Source organism: Leopardus geoffroyi, chromosome A2 (assembly GCF_018350155.1).
Source record: "Leopardus geoffroyi isolate Oge1 chromosome A2, O.geoffroyi_Oge1_pat1.0, whole genome shotgun sequence".
NCBI classification, from domain to species: Eukaryota; Metazoa; Chordata; class Mammalia; order Carnivora; family Felidae; genus Leopardus; species Leopardus geoffroyi.
In genome coordinates, this window is record NC_059331.1 from 40,357,790 (window position 1) to 40,372,712 (window position 14,923).

Consider the following 14,923-nt stretch of genomic DNA (forward strand, 5'->3'; position numbering starts at 1 on the left):
TAAGACGTTAGCTGCCCACTGAAATATGACACATGCTTCGTGATATTCCTGCACAGGGCATGGGTCAGTCACAACGGTCTCTCCTGGCTTGACATTTTCATCTCTTTTGATGAATTTTGTAATTTCTCCATTGTTTGTACTGCTTTGGCTTGTGATGGGCAATCCTGCAATGAAGCAAAACATAGCTCCACCTCTTTGTGCGTATTTTCATTTTTTCAAGCTCTTGGTTGTCACTTGGCAACAAAGTAGGGAATTAGTCTCCCACAATGACAAATACTCGCTTTACTAATTGCTGTCGTTTACTAATTACTTGCTCTTTTATTTTGACTTTCACGACATTTTTTTTCCCCTGAAGGGACATGATAACTTTTTGTCTCAATGCAGAATCACAGTGTCAGTTAAAGACATTTTCAGCAGCAATTAATTTCAACCCATGTCGTGTCCCAGAAATGCACAGAGCTCAGTTGGAGTGACAACGGTATGAAATGGTGACGGCCACTTTGCATATGCTGTCTCGTGACCACTGCCACCACCACACTGGCCCAGGGCTCTTGAGAGATGGATGCACTCAGAGCTCTGAGCGGACGAGAGCAGGCCAGCATCAAACATCGCAGAAACAGCCATCAAGCAATCCAGACGGCGATCTGTTGCTCCTTTGGTCATCCATATGCGTTTATTAAGAGACTGCTTATGAGCCTGGGCCTGGGAGTACAGCAATCAAGACAGAGAAACAAGGTAAGTGGAAATATATGTAAGCCTGTGATGAAGGCTATGGAGCTGAGGAGTATGGGGAATAAAGGAGGGTAGTTCTATTTTAAATCAGGTGTCTCTGCAATGACATTTGTGTTAAATATGTCAGTTGTGCCATTTTTTTTTTTATGTTGAGAACATCTAATACCTATTCCTTAACCACTTCCAAGTATATAATACAGAGTTGTTAGCTGTATCATGGGAACTTTAAAATTAGCTGGTGTGATTCCGGAAAAATGATCTGTCGGTACTTTAATTTGATCATACTACGTTTTAAAATTAAGTGTGGAATGAAGGGCATCTTTATGATGTTGAATCTTCCCAATTAATAACATGGTGTAGAGCTGATAAATCAATTCAGTAAAGTCACAGGATACAAAATCACTGTACACAATGGAAAGTGACATTAAGAAAACAGTCCCTGGGGCGCCTGGGTGGCTCATTCGGTTAAGTGGCCAACTTCGGTTCAGGTCATGATCTCGCGGTCCGTGAGTTCGAGCCCCACGTCGGCCTCTGTGCTGACAGCTCGGAGCCTGGAGCCTGTTTCAGATTCTATGTCTCCCTCTCTCTGACCCTCCCCCATTCATGCTCTGTCTCTCTCTGTCTCAAAAATAAATAAACTTTAAAAAAAAAATTAAAAAAAACCAACAAAACAGTCCCTTTACAATTGCACTGTAAGCAATAAAATATCTAGAAATAAACTTAACCAAAGAGGTGAAAGACCTGTACTCTGAAAACTATAAAACACTGATGAAAGAAGTTCAAGATGATACAAAGAACTGGAGAGACATTCCATGGTCATGAATTGGAAGAACAAATATTGTTAAAATGTCTATATGACTCAAAGCAATCTACAGATTCAGTGCAATCCCTACCAAACTACCACCAGCATTTTTCACAGAGCTAGAACAAACAATCCTAACATTTGTATGGAACCACAAAAGACCTCGAATAGCCAAAACAATCTTGAAAAAGAAAAACAAAATTGGAGGTATCACAATCCCAGTTATATTACAAAGTGGTAGTAATTAAAACAGCATGGTACTGATACACACTAAAAACAGACACATAGATCAATGGAATAGAACAGAAAACCCTGAAGTAAACCCACACTTCTATGGTCAGTTAATCTCTGACAAAGGAGAAGATCAATGGAATAGAACAGAAAACCCAGAACTCAACCCACACTTACATGGTCAATTAATCTCTGACAAAGGAGGAATGAATACACAATGGGAAAAAGACTGTCTTTTCCCCAGAAAACTGGACAGCCAGCCACATGCAAAAAATGAAACTGGACCACTTTCTTTCACCATACACAAAAACTCATAATGGGTTAAAGTCTAAATGTGAGACCTGAAACCATAAAAATCTTTGAAAAGAGCACATTTTTTCTAGATATGTCTCCTGGGGCAATGGAAATAAAAGCAAAAATAAACTTTTGGGACTACATAAAAATAAAAAATTTCTGCACAGCAAAGGAAATTAACAATAAAACTAAAATCAGACTGTTGAATGGGAGAAGATACTTGCAAATGGCATAGGCAAAGAGTTAATATCGAAAGTATATAAAGAACTGATACAACTCAACACACAAAACCCAAATAATCCAATTAAAAATGGGCAGAAGACATGAACAGACATTTCTCCAAAGAAGACATCCAGATGGCCAACAGACACATGAAAAGATGCTCAATATCACTCCTCATCTGGGAAATGCAAATAAAAACTACAATGAGATACCATCTCACCCTGGTCAGAATGACTAAAACAAAAAATACAAGAGACAAGTGTTGGAAAGACTGTGGAGAAAAATGAACCCTCTTGTACTGTTGATGGGAATGTCAATTGGTGCAGCCACTATGGAAAACAGTGTAGAGTTTCCTCAAAAAGTTAAAAATAGGACTACCCTGCCATCAAAATTTTGCACTATTTACCCCGTAAGTACAAAAACACTATTTCAAAGGGATACATGCACTCTTAGGTTTATTGCAGCCTTACAGTAGCAAACTATGGAAGCAGCCCAAGTGTCCATCGATAGATGAATGGATAAAGAAGATGTGGTGTATACACACACACACACACACACACACACACAATGAAAAATTACTCAGCCATAAAAAAGAATGAGATCTTGCCATTTGCAACAACATAGATAGACCTAAAATGTATTATGCTAAGCAAAATAAGTCATAGAAAGACAAATGCCATATGATCTCACTCATATGTAGAATTCAAGAAACAAAACAAAAACAAGCAAAGGGAAAAAAAGAGCAAGAGAGGCAAACAAGAAACAGATTCTTAACTATAGAGAACAAACTCCTGGTCGCCAGAGGGGAGGTGGGAGGTGGGTTGGGGGGGATGAGTGAAACATGATGGGGATCAAAGAGTACACTTATGATGAAAGATAAAATAAAGAACATGGTTTATCTTTCTGTTTAAGTTTACTTTTGTGACTTAAAATTTTTTTAAAATTTCTTCATACAGGTTTGTGTGTTTTTCTTGTTAAGTTTGCTCCTGAGTGCATTATCTATTTTATTTTTCTAACTCAAGGGTGGGTCCACTTCAGGTCCACTGCCTGTTTCTGTACGGCCCACGAGGTAAAAACAGTTTTTACATTTTTAAAAGGGTTGAAAAAAATTAAAAAGAAACATAATATTTCGTATCATGTGGAAAATTATTTGAAATGCAAGTTTCAGCGTCTGTAATAAAGTTTTATTGGAATACAGCCACGCCCATTCATTTTATGTATTGTCTCCGGCTCCTTCCTCACCATGAGGGCAGAGTGCAGTAGTAACAACAAAGACTATATGGCCCACAAAGCCTAAAATATTTACATTTTGACCCATTGCCGAATGTCTGCCGACTTCTGTCCTTAGTGGTGGTTGTTTTCAAGCATACTTGCATCCTCCGGGTTTGTGATCACTCATGACTAACCTGGTCCTCCATTTAAGACAATTGAGAGCTTGACTGAGGTTGAGGGAACATTAGCAGGAAGACTGCCATGAAAGGTTGCTACCAATAACTGAAATGCCCAGGATATATCCAGTGGAGAAATAACCTATAATACTGTTGACAAAATATTTAAAGTCTGGGGGCTCCTGGGTGTCTCAGTGGGTTAAGCGTCTGACTTCGGCTCAGGTCATGATCTCATGGTTAATGGGTTCGAGCCCCACATCTGGCTCTATGCTGATAGCTTGGAGCCCAGAGCCTGCTTTGGATCCTGTGTCTCCCTCCCCTGTTCGCTGTCTCTCTCTCTCTCTCAAAAATAAGTAAACATTAAAAAAAAATTTTTTTTAATGTTTTTTAAAAAAAAAATTTTTTTTTTTTAACCTTTATTTATTTTTGAGACAGAGAGAGACAGAGCATGAACGGGGGAGGGTCAGAGAGAGAGGGAGACACAGAATCCGAAACAGGCTCCAGGCTCTGAGCCGTCAGCACAGAGCCCGACGCGGGGCTTGAACTCACGAACCGCGAGATCATGACCTGAGCCGAAGTCGGACGCTTAACCGACTGAGCCACCCAGGCGCCCCTTTAATGTTTTTTAAAAAAAGATTTAAAGTCTGTTTCCTCTTGCAGGCGATGTTTGCTTTCTTTCCATCAAATGGGATTATTTCTTTTGAAAGGTACAAAATCTTTGGGGAAAGTCAGGAAAGAGACCATCTAACCAGGTGACCTGCTTCACAAAAGAGAAATGACAACCACCCCCCCACCCGACCTCATTTTTCGTGCCCCCCCCTTCAGTTGTGGCCCCCGCAGAGGCAGAGCCATTAGCCAAGAGCCTCCAGTCAGGGGTTCCCCAGCGCTGAGGACCAGCTTTGTGTCTTCCTTCTGTCACGACTCCACACAATCTCCTCTTTTCTCATGGAGGCTTTCGGATGACTGACGGCGGGCGGCTGTGTCCTTCCTGGAAACATCTCTCCTCATCCCACCTCAGCTCCTACTTCTCATTCAGGAGTTGAATCTAGGTCCCATCCTGGTTTCTATGAATAGAATGTTAATCACGATCTGGAGCAGAAACAGATGTGTTATTTGGCCTAATAATATACATCTGCATTTATGACAGCTTGTAAAAGTTTGCGACAAGACTGAATTCCAGTAGAATGTGTTCCACGGTCGTGTATATGAATCTGTCAGAAAAGAAGGGTCTGCGTTGAGGTTTCAAAAGTCACAGCAAGGCTCTTCAGTGCTGTGGCGTACATGTATCACCACACACGTGATGGGTAAACCCTCCTCACGTGGTTCCCAGGACTGGGCTGTGAAGGACAAAGCGGAGAATTTTACACGCAACTAAATGGATGCAATGAATAGAACACATCGTTGTGCTGAGGTCGTTCTTCCTTGTTTTGCAGTGTTAAAAATCTCCTTTCTTTTATGAAACGCTGGCGGAGGTGAGCCTTGGTGGTGTGTGTATGTGTGTGTTTGGTAAAATAAAACATTGACAACTCTTGGCTGGGCCCCTGGGCAGGCAGTGGATCAGTATTCCAAAACCATTACTGTTTACTTTCCTCTTGCCTGCCTGTACCATACAGGCTGGAAGGTGACTGCTGGCCCGTAGCCACCAAGAAGCAGTCATGTCGTGCAGCTCAGGCCCCTGAGACAGAGGCGGAAATCCGCGGCTAGTGTTCCATGCTAGAGAAAAGTGCTTTGTTCTTTGCCTCTGGACCCTTTGTCTTCTCCCTTTTGCTTTCTCATCCGTCCCCTGACCTCCTGGTCTACACATGACTCAGACCCCAGTCTTGAAGCCACCTACCTCCTAGGAGGAGACCAACATGAGAATGAAAACCAGTGCGTAAGGCTTGGCAGAGCAGAAACTGGAAATAAAATCCAGAAGTTTGGGATCCACACCTTGGTGTATCAATGATTACCTTTGCCAAGTAGTATCTTGTAAGCCTTGGCCACAACATCTCATGATTGCTAGAAACCTGAAATGAAATTTTGCAGATGTGATCTTCCGGTGAAGTTTTGAGTATCTGTTGGTTAAAAATCCTGGCTTGTTTTATCTAGAGAGACTCCTTTAGGTCAGAGGGTGGGATTTTTGCAACTCCTCCTACCCCCCACTCCCCGCCTGTCCCCAGGCATGGTACTAAGCAGCCTTATGATCTGTGACACCTGTGTCATTCAAATTTTTTTCTAAAGTATTTCAGCCATTGGCCTGTTGCTGATAGCAACACCGTCTAAAAGAAGATCCTTAAACACGTCTTGATCCACTGTGACAGGAATGTCTGAAGCAAATGGCAAGGGGTTATAATTGTCATGAATTTATTTGAATTAAAAACTACTGAAATATTTCCTGGCATTTCTTGAGGGATTTCAAAAGGGACCCAATTATTAATAGCAACAGAGACATTTCTCTTTAAACTGATACTCAGAAGTGGCATTTCTCCAGTCATGCCACCTGTCCGGCCTGGGCACGTGAAACAAACGGTCATTAGTGTAGTCATTTTGGCATCTGTTATGCATCAGGTGATTTCAATGTACTTTTCCTATTCTTCACAGCCTGGAAGTAAGTACCGTTATTATTCTTCTTGCAGAGATTAAAAACAAACAAACAAAAAAAAGTTTCTCGGAAAGGTAAATTAATCTCTCCAATGACACACAGCTAGTTAAGTTTTGAAAGGGATTCTCTGAGATGTCAGAACTTTAGTTTTCCTCTGTCTCACTTCTATGTAAAGGCTACTCATAACATTTACCTGCGTGTTTAAAACCTTTTCCTATCCCCCACCCCTCGGCCCCTGCCTCTTCCAAATCCAACTATCCCGGTTCCAGGATTACACAATGTCAGAAGTTTCCCCTGAGGTTGCCCCTCTCTAAGATGGCAATAGAGTTTGAATGATTCTATGGTAAGAGACTCTAAGTGTTTATTCTTTTCAACTACTCTATCTGCCTTGTCTGGAGATTCTATTTCAGAGGAAGTTTTTCTGAAGGCTATAATTTACAGAAGTCTCAGATCTCTTCTGTTTATGCTTATAGGTGTTGATCTGTACACTTTCAACGCTGATAAAGGAACTGAAAAAGAAACGTATTTAAATAAATATGTTACTTTTAATTTTTTATTAACTAGAAGTTCTGCAGCTTGTTAGTATTACTGTTACCAACATTGTACCAATATTTAGTTTTCCAAGCCTGTTCCAGAAGGGCGAAGGGCAGCGGGTGTATTAGCAGTAGGAGATGCAGATCTCGAAAGAGATAAAGTATATCCAACGTTTTCCACTATTTCCCTTCCGGGAAGTCTAAATTTCTGTCCACGCTGCACGGAGCCGAAGTGTGGCCTCATGGTGCCCTCTTGTGGTTGCCTGTTTAGTTGCAAGACGGTGGTGGCGTTCTTCTTTGCAAATATGAATAAAGAAAAAGAGAAGGAAAAAAGGTCTTGCATATGTTTTTAGTCAGCAACAAGTTTTGAGATGTGACAGTCCTGTCAAAACATAACAATTCAACAAACTTCAAAGTAACCACAACAGAAGACGTGTAGACACATTTTGGAGCCTCGTGACAGAGCCGTGCTGAAAAATGTGCCAAAACCATTTTGAAGGACAAACAATAAGATCTGAAAGAGAAGTGGGGTAAGTTACACTCAGGTGTGTGGCAGTTCGGACGGGGACCCAAAAGAAAACCAGCTGAGAGAGAGAGGCAGAGCATTCGTGAAAAGGCCGAACAGGGCTTCAATTTTCAATTCTCTGCTGCCGGAAGCTCCTTTTGCTGCCCATGTTTTAAGAATGCGGGAAGTTCCATCACGTTAACTCATCCATCCAGGCACGAACAACAGTTGTCTCTGTCTTCGTGGACCTGACATTTTGGGCAGGGGGCACAGAACAGACAAGGAGAGAAATGCACAAGGCATGAAAGTCCCGTGGAGGAAATAAAACACAAAAGGGGGCGGGGACAGAAACTGAGACATGGGAGGGGGAGAGGGAGAGACGTCTGGATGAAAGAAGTGGTTAAACTGTGGATTCACCTTGAAGTCGGACCTGATTTGTGGACAGATCGCGTACGGACCCTGCCCGGAAAAGGAGCGAGGGTGACGTCAAGCGTTCTGAGATGGGGAGCCTCCCAAGGGGCCACCATCGGCAGTCGGGTCTTGCAGACAAGGAGCTGGCAGCTCTGAGCGGCCAGCAAGTGGATGCGGGATGCCTGGGCCTGACCGAGGGGCCTCCCGCCAGCCGTGCCCACCTGAGCTGACCCCCTGCACCCTGGCGCTGGGTAAACTGTCTTCTCCCAGGCAGGAGGGGTTGAAGGCTCAGGTTATGATTTCCATTCAAAAGTTAAGAAAGAAAAATAATTTACACACTTGATCATAAACGTGTGTGATTCTTTTATTTATTTTTGAGAGTGAGAGAGTGTGCGTGCACAAGTCAGGGAGGGGCAGAGAGGTTGAGAGAGAATCTGAAGCAGACTCTGGATTCTCAGCCATCAGCACAGAGCCCAATGCAGGGCTCGAACCCATGAACCGTGAAATCATGACCTGAGCCCAAGTCAGACAGAGGCTTAACCAGCTGAGCCACCCAGGCGCCCCTCAACCTGTGTGATTCTTAACATTTACAAGTTTGTATGGCTCTGAGAGGGAGTGCCTCTCTTGCCTCACCAGAGCCACAGCCCTTTTGGGGGCCCTGGGGAACAGAGTGCATACGGCAGTTATCCTCACAAAGCGGGGTGTTTATCCACCAGCCTATGGTGAAGAGCTGCTGGCATGGGGCCTCTGGCTCACCTGTGGGTGGCAGAGCGAGTAGGGGAGCTCAGGTGTCACAGAGGAGACTGGGGGTGCCCTGAAGTGGTAAGGGCAGGCTGGAGGCCCCGAGGGCATGCCACACCCCAGTGCTGCCATCCTGCTCTAGGGCTGCTTGTCCCTGGGAGCTCCTTTCAGTCCCAGCCTCCAGTCACCGTCCTTCCTGGACCTTGTCACTCTCCAAAGGAGACCAGGATCCTCTCCCACAGCCCACCACATATTTGATGGTGACATTCACCTTCACTCCACCTGTTTCCTCAGGATCAGTTCCTGCCGTTTCTTTAACGTGCCTCCCATCCTGCTTGCACTCTGATAGCTGGTTAATATTTCTCAACCTGCTGCCCGCAGCTGGACGCAACAGCCCAGCAGAGTGAAATCACCACAGAAGTCAAGAGATAGACACCACTTCCCGACTTTAGAGCAGGATCAGCAAGTTACAGCTTGTGTTTTATTTTTGGGTTTTTTTTTGTTTTGTTTTTAAATTGTATTTATGTTTATTTTTTTGCTTCTAGGCTCCCCTCCCTCTTTTTTTTTTTGAGTGAGAGAGAGAGAGAGAGAGAGAGAGAAAACCTTAAGCAGACTCCAGGCTCAGTGCAAAGCCCGTCTAGGGGCTCTATCCCACAACTCTGGGATCATGGCTTGAGCCTAAATCAAGAGTTGGCCACTCAACTGACTGAGCCACCCAGGCAGCCCTGCATTTTTAAATAATTGAAAAAAATCAAGAGGAAATTGTTTCATATCGTGTGAAAATTGTATGAAGTTAATGTCCACAGATAGAGTTTTATTAGAACACAGCCATGCCTGTTGTATCACCCAGTGGTGCTTTTGCACTTTGGAGACAGTGTGAAGGGACTGGGTCAGAGGCCACAAGGCCAGTAGAACCCACAGTATTCACTACCTTGGTTCTTTAAGAATGTTTCCAACTCCTGCCACAGAGTAATCCTGAATTTCTTTTGCCTTGACAATTTTAAAAATGTATCTTAATCTTTATATTGGAAGGCTAATACAATCACAGAATTTAAGATTTTCAAGACATGAAAACAATCCCTATTCCTGAGCCACTCTGTGAACACTACCAGTGGCTTCTATGTCCTTCCAGATAAATTGGATGGAGATATAATCCAATACCCAGAGCCCATAGCTTTCTGCTTCATTCTTTTAAAAAAAGTTTTTTAAAAATATTTATTTATTATTATTTTTTAATGTTTATTTATTTTTGAGGCAGAGGGAGACAGGGCATGAGCATGGGAGGGGCAGAGAGAGAGGGAGACACAGAATCAGAAGCAGGATCCAGGCTCTGAGTTGTCAGCACAGAGCCCGATGTGGGGCTTGAACCCACAGGCTGTGAGATCATGACCTGAGCAGAAGTTGGATGCTTAAATGACTGAGCCACCCAGGCGCCCCCCAAAATATTTATTTTTGAGAGAGAGAGAGTAAGCAGGGGAGGGGCAGAGAGAGAGTGGGGGCAGGGCAGAGGATCCAAAGCAGTCTCCATGCTGACAACAGAGAGCCTGATGTGGGGGTCACAGTCACAAACTATGAGAGCCAAAATCCACCGCTCAACCGACTGAGCCACCCCGGCGCCCTCTACTTATACATACAAATGAAAGTATTTGATAGAATTGTTCTGGACTGTGATTTTTTTTAAATTACACCCAAGAGTGTATCTTGATTTTCCCACAATAGGTGCTAAAGATCTTTTTTCTTTTTACAACTGCTGAGTCATTCCATCATGCGAGTTTACCTATAATATTATGAACTTAATCCGCAATATGTATAATTCATCTCCTTTCAATGGGTTTTTAGGCTCCTAATATTTTTGTCCTGTGCTAATGCAGAGAGTCTTTCAATTAATAAGCTTGCATACGTACCATTTCACAAGTAGGTAACCGTATTTGTAAGATAAAGTCCTAGAAGTAGGAATTCTGGCTCAACGTGTATGTATTTGCTTTTGAGATAACCATTTCCCTCTCCTCCTCCCCTTCCCTCTCCCCTCACCTTTATCTGTTTGTCTGTCTGTCTCTTTCTTTCTCTTGTGTCTCCCTTTTCCTCTCTTTCTCCCTTCCTTCCTCCTTCCTGCCAGTGGGCACTGGGATCCTGCGCTAGAACATTTGGGGGTGCACGTGTAAGGAGTATGGAGAACATTTAAGATTTAGGTTCTCTGTCAAATCACGATTCAAAGGGTGGCTGGCTTCTGTCTGCTTTTGGAGAAGACAAGTCAAGGATCCTGAATTCTAAGTCGAAGGCCCTGTGGGATCCTGAAAGCTGTTTTTCCAAATGTTTCTATCAGGACCAGTATTCGCCTACTCCTTCTCCCCTTGGGCAAACCGTGCATTTGCAACACGCAGTGTGGGGACTCCATCTCTCAGTGAACTGAATACACCATAGGATATCACCATAAAACAAAAATAGCTTATGAAGATCCTCAAAGAAATAAAAATAGAACGACCCTACCATCCAGCAATTTCACTTCTGGGTATTTACCCGAAGCAAAGGAAAAATACTGAGTCCTGTTGGATTTCCCTGCCTGGCAAAAAAAATGGCACCTTCACAGAGGTAAATCCTTACTGTGGACCCTGAGACTCTGCTGTGACAGACAACAGCCCCTTAACAAGCTTGTGGAAAGCACCACATGGGTTGAGACCAAGTCCCTTCAGGGTACAGAGCTTTGAGTCTGAAGAATACCTAGCCAGAAGCCAGCTTCCTGCCTCTGGCTTGGCAGGAGGGAGGGTTGGAAGCTCCCGGGGTTGCTGGCTCTGGGGAGGGAGCCGGTAGTGCATGGGAGGGTGACCCTGGGGGGATGCAAGCCACCACCTCCCCCATTTCAAAATAATGTGCCTGTTCTCGCTCTGCTTTCCCCAAGGGCCCCGTGCCTGCTGGGGCTTGCCGTGTAGCTAACCGTGTAGCTAACGTAGAGGTGTCTCTGCAGATCCTAAGGACACACCGGAGACGAGAGCACCTTCTCTTGGAAGCCACCGTCATGTTCACTGGCTACCTCCTGATTCCCACCAGGTGCCAGGCCCTGGGTGCCTCCCCAGGGAGGTGTGGATGGCAGGTACTATTGGTTTCCAGGAGAGGTTTATCATTTCAGTGTTTGTCCCATTGCATTAGATTTAAGGGCACCGAATCGGATGAATTGAAGACCTATTGCGTGCTTTCCACTGTGCATGGTTCTGAGGAAAACTGGACGGCAGAACCACGGCTTCAGGGAGTTAACATTTTCTAGATGCAGAGCATCAAAGCGTAGGCCACTGTGCCCCGTAGCGGCTTTGCAAACATGAGTAGGCTCTTCAGTTTTCCAGGCCTCAGTTTCCTGATCATTAAAATGGGTAGAGAAACAGGACTTACTGTTGGAAGAATTGAATCACCAGGCATTGGGCACCTGGCAAGCCACCTGCTGGGTAATAGGCCGAAATACATGTGCTTGTTTAGCAAATCGCCAGTTACACAGGAGTTACAACAGCTCCCACCTCCCAGGGTTGATCTGACGATTAAATGCTTTTGTCCCTGTAAAGGGCTATAACCAGTGGTTCAGCAGCTGGGGGGCTTAGCTATCAGGGCCCTCACTGGAGGCTGCAGCTCTCTGGTGCCTTAGTTCTGTGTGAGCCAAACCACGTGCCCTCTCACAGTCTCTTTTTCCCAGTCCGTGAAATGGGCGCGATGGTAATTTTGCTTTTCGGCCTCATTGCAAGGATTGAACATGGGTTCTTGGGACAGTTCGTCCTGCCCCAAGATCCGGCGGCCTTTATGATTCCAACCCGGCAGTTTGTCGTTGCTGTTCATTTAGTTCAAACAGCTCAGCCTGAGAAACCGACTTGTCAGAGGACAAGCAGACAGAAGGCACTTTCAAAATATTCTAGGGAGGCTGCTGGGTGAGTGGCTCCATCCTTGAGTTTCAGCTCCAACTCTGCCACTACCCTGCTTGGTCACTGTGTGCAGATCGCTTGCTCCCCCTGGGTCTCTGTTTCCCAGCTGTATGATGTGGGGTTAGATAAAGCAGAGATTTTTACCCAGGGTTGGGCCTCAGGCCCACTTGGAGAGCTCTGAATATACATGCCCAGTCCCTAGCCAGGGGTTCTGATGCCCACAACAGCCAGAGCACCACTAGATCAGGGTGTCTCTGGGGTGCCCCCTGCCTTTCCTATCCAGCAATTGAGGGGATTCTTGGAAATGAGCTGTGCTTGTGCTCCAGAAAGAGCTTGGTGTTGTGACTTCCTGTGCTTGGGGTTCTCACCACATGCGGATGCGGAGGGGTTATTTCTGTTCCTCAGGTTGGGGGAGGGGAAGAGCAGAAGGGTAGGCGCCCCTGGCTTGTCTGGGATCTGAGTCCGTGACCTCTGGGTAGTTTCCACACCAAAAGGCTGGGTGGGAGTTGTAGCCTGCAGTCCTCAGGGCAGCAATCTGGGCTGAGCAGGCAGCAGAAGGGAGAGCTTCCATCTCCCACCCCCACGACAGTCCAAACCAATATGGGAGGAACCAAAGGGACCCTGGAAAGCTGATTGATTCCTGTTTAACAGTTCATTTCTTTCTAATGACTTCATTAAAAGTCATTTCCTCCACGGGAAATGAAATTGAAGAGTGTCTCTTTTTCAGCTTCCTAAAATACTAGTAGCGGATGAACGAGTTATGCGAATTGTTTCCTAAATACGAAATGTTATGATTTTGTATTTTCTTTTTTTTAAGTCTATTTATTTGTTTTGAGAGAGAGAGAAAGATAGAGAGGGAGAGAGAGAATCCCAAGCAGGCACCGAGCTGTCAGCACAGAGCCCAATGCAGGGCTCTATCTCATGAACCATGAGATCATGACCTGAACCAAAATCAAGAGCCAGATGATCAACCGACTGAGCCACCCAGGCGCCCCTATGATTTTGTATCTATCTACCTTATATTATTTTTTTTTTCAACGTTTATTTATTTTTTTTGGGACAGAGAGAGACAGAGCATGAACGGGGGAGGGGCAGAGAGAGAGGGAGACACAGAATCGGAAACAGGCTCCAGGCTCCGAGCCATCAGCCCAGAGCCTGACGCGGGGCTCGAACTCACAGACCGTGAGATCGTGACCTGGCTGAAGTCGGACGCTTAACCGACTGCGCCACCCAGGCGCCCCTACCTTAAATTATTTTTAACAATAAGTCTGAGTATAAATGAACATCCATCTATTTTTCGTGTGACTAAGGTCTGACAGACCTTAGACTAAGTCTTCACCTTGCCACTGAGTAGGTGAGTGACACAGTACAGGTTATTTCACTTCCCTGTGTCTTAGTTCTCCTTATTTTATTTTATTTTATTTTATTATTAAAACTTTTTTTAATGTTTATTTATTTTTGAGAGGGAGAGACAGAATGAGAGTGGGGGTGGGGCAGAGAGAGAGGGAGACACAGAATCTGAAGCAGGCTCCAGGCTCTGAGCTGTCAGCATAGAGCCTTATGTAGGGCTCGCACTCACGAACTGTGAGATCATGACCTGAGCCGAAGTTGGACGTTTAACCGACTGAGCCACCCAGGCGCCCCAGTTCTCCTAATTTTAAAATGGAGAAAAATAGGGGTGCCTGGGTGGCACAGTCGGTTAAGCGTCCGACTTCAGCCAGGTCACGATCTCGCGGTCCGTGAGTTCGAGCCCCGCGTCGGGCTCTGGGCTGATGGCTCAGAGCCTGGAGCCTGTTTCCGATTCTGTGTCTCCCTCTCTCTCTCTGCCCCTTCCCCGTTCATGCTCTGTCTCTCTCTGTCCCAAAAATAAATAAACGTTGAAAAAAAAAATTAAAAAAAAAATGGAGAAAAATAAAATCTACTTCTGGGGGTTGCTGTGATGGATTGCTGTGATGTGTTTTCCAAACATTGCAGCAGCGTGATCTCTTGTCACACATGCTTTTTATTTAATGTGAGCTGAATAGTCCTTCCAGCAAGAGATGGGGCCCAGGCCCGGCCACCTTGAATCTGGCCCGGACTGTGGTGTGACAGATCGTGCTCTGGCACCTCTGAGGCTAGATTATAAACGTACCATCCACTTCTGTCTTTTCTCCTGAGATACCTCCTCTCGGAGCTCAGCCACAATGCTGTGAGGAAGCCTGGCCCAGCATATGCAAAGGGCTACATGATGGCCACATGCAGGTGTTCTCAGTGATGATATCCCCATGCCAACAGGCAGCTCCAACCACCAGACTTGTGAACAAAGATGCCTCCAGATGATCCCAGTGCCTAGCCCTCAATCAACCCAAGCCTCAGCCCCAGACACTAGAACAGACACAACCTGTCCCCACCCTGCCCGACAGGGGCCACAAAAACTTATGAGCATAACAAAACGGTTGATTTTCTTTGGCCATAAATTTTGATTTTTTTTAAGTTTATGTATTTATTCTGACAGAGAGAGAGAGAGAGAGAGAGAAACAGTGAGCAGGGGAGGGGCAGAAAAAGAAGAGAGAGAATCCCAAGCAGGCTCTGCATTGTCAGCACA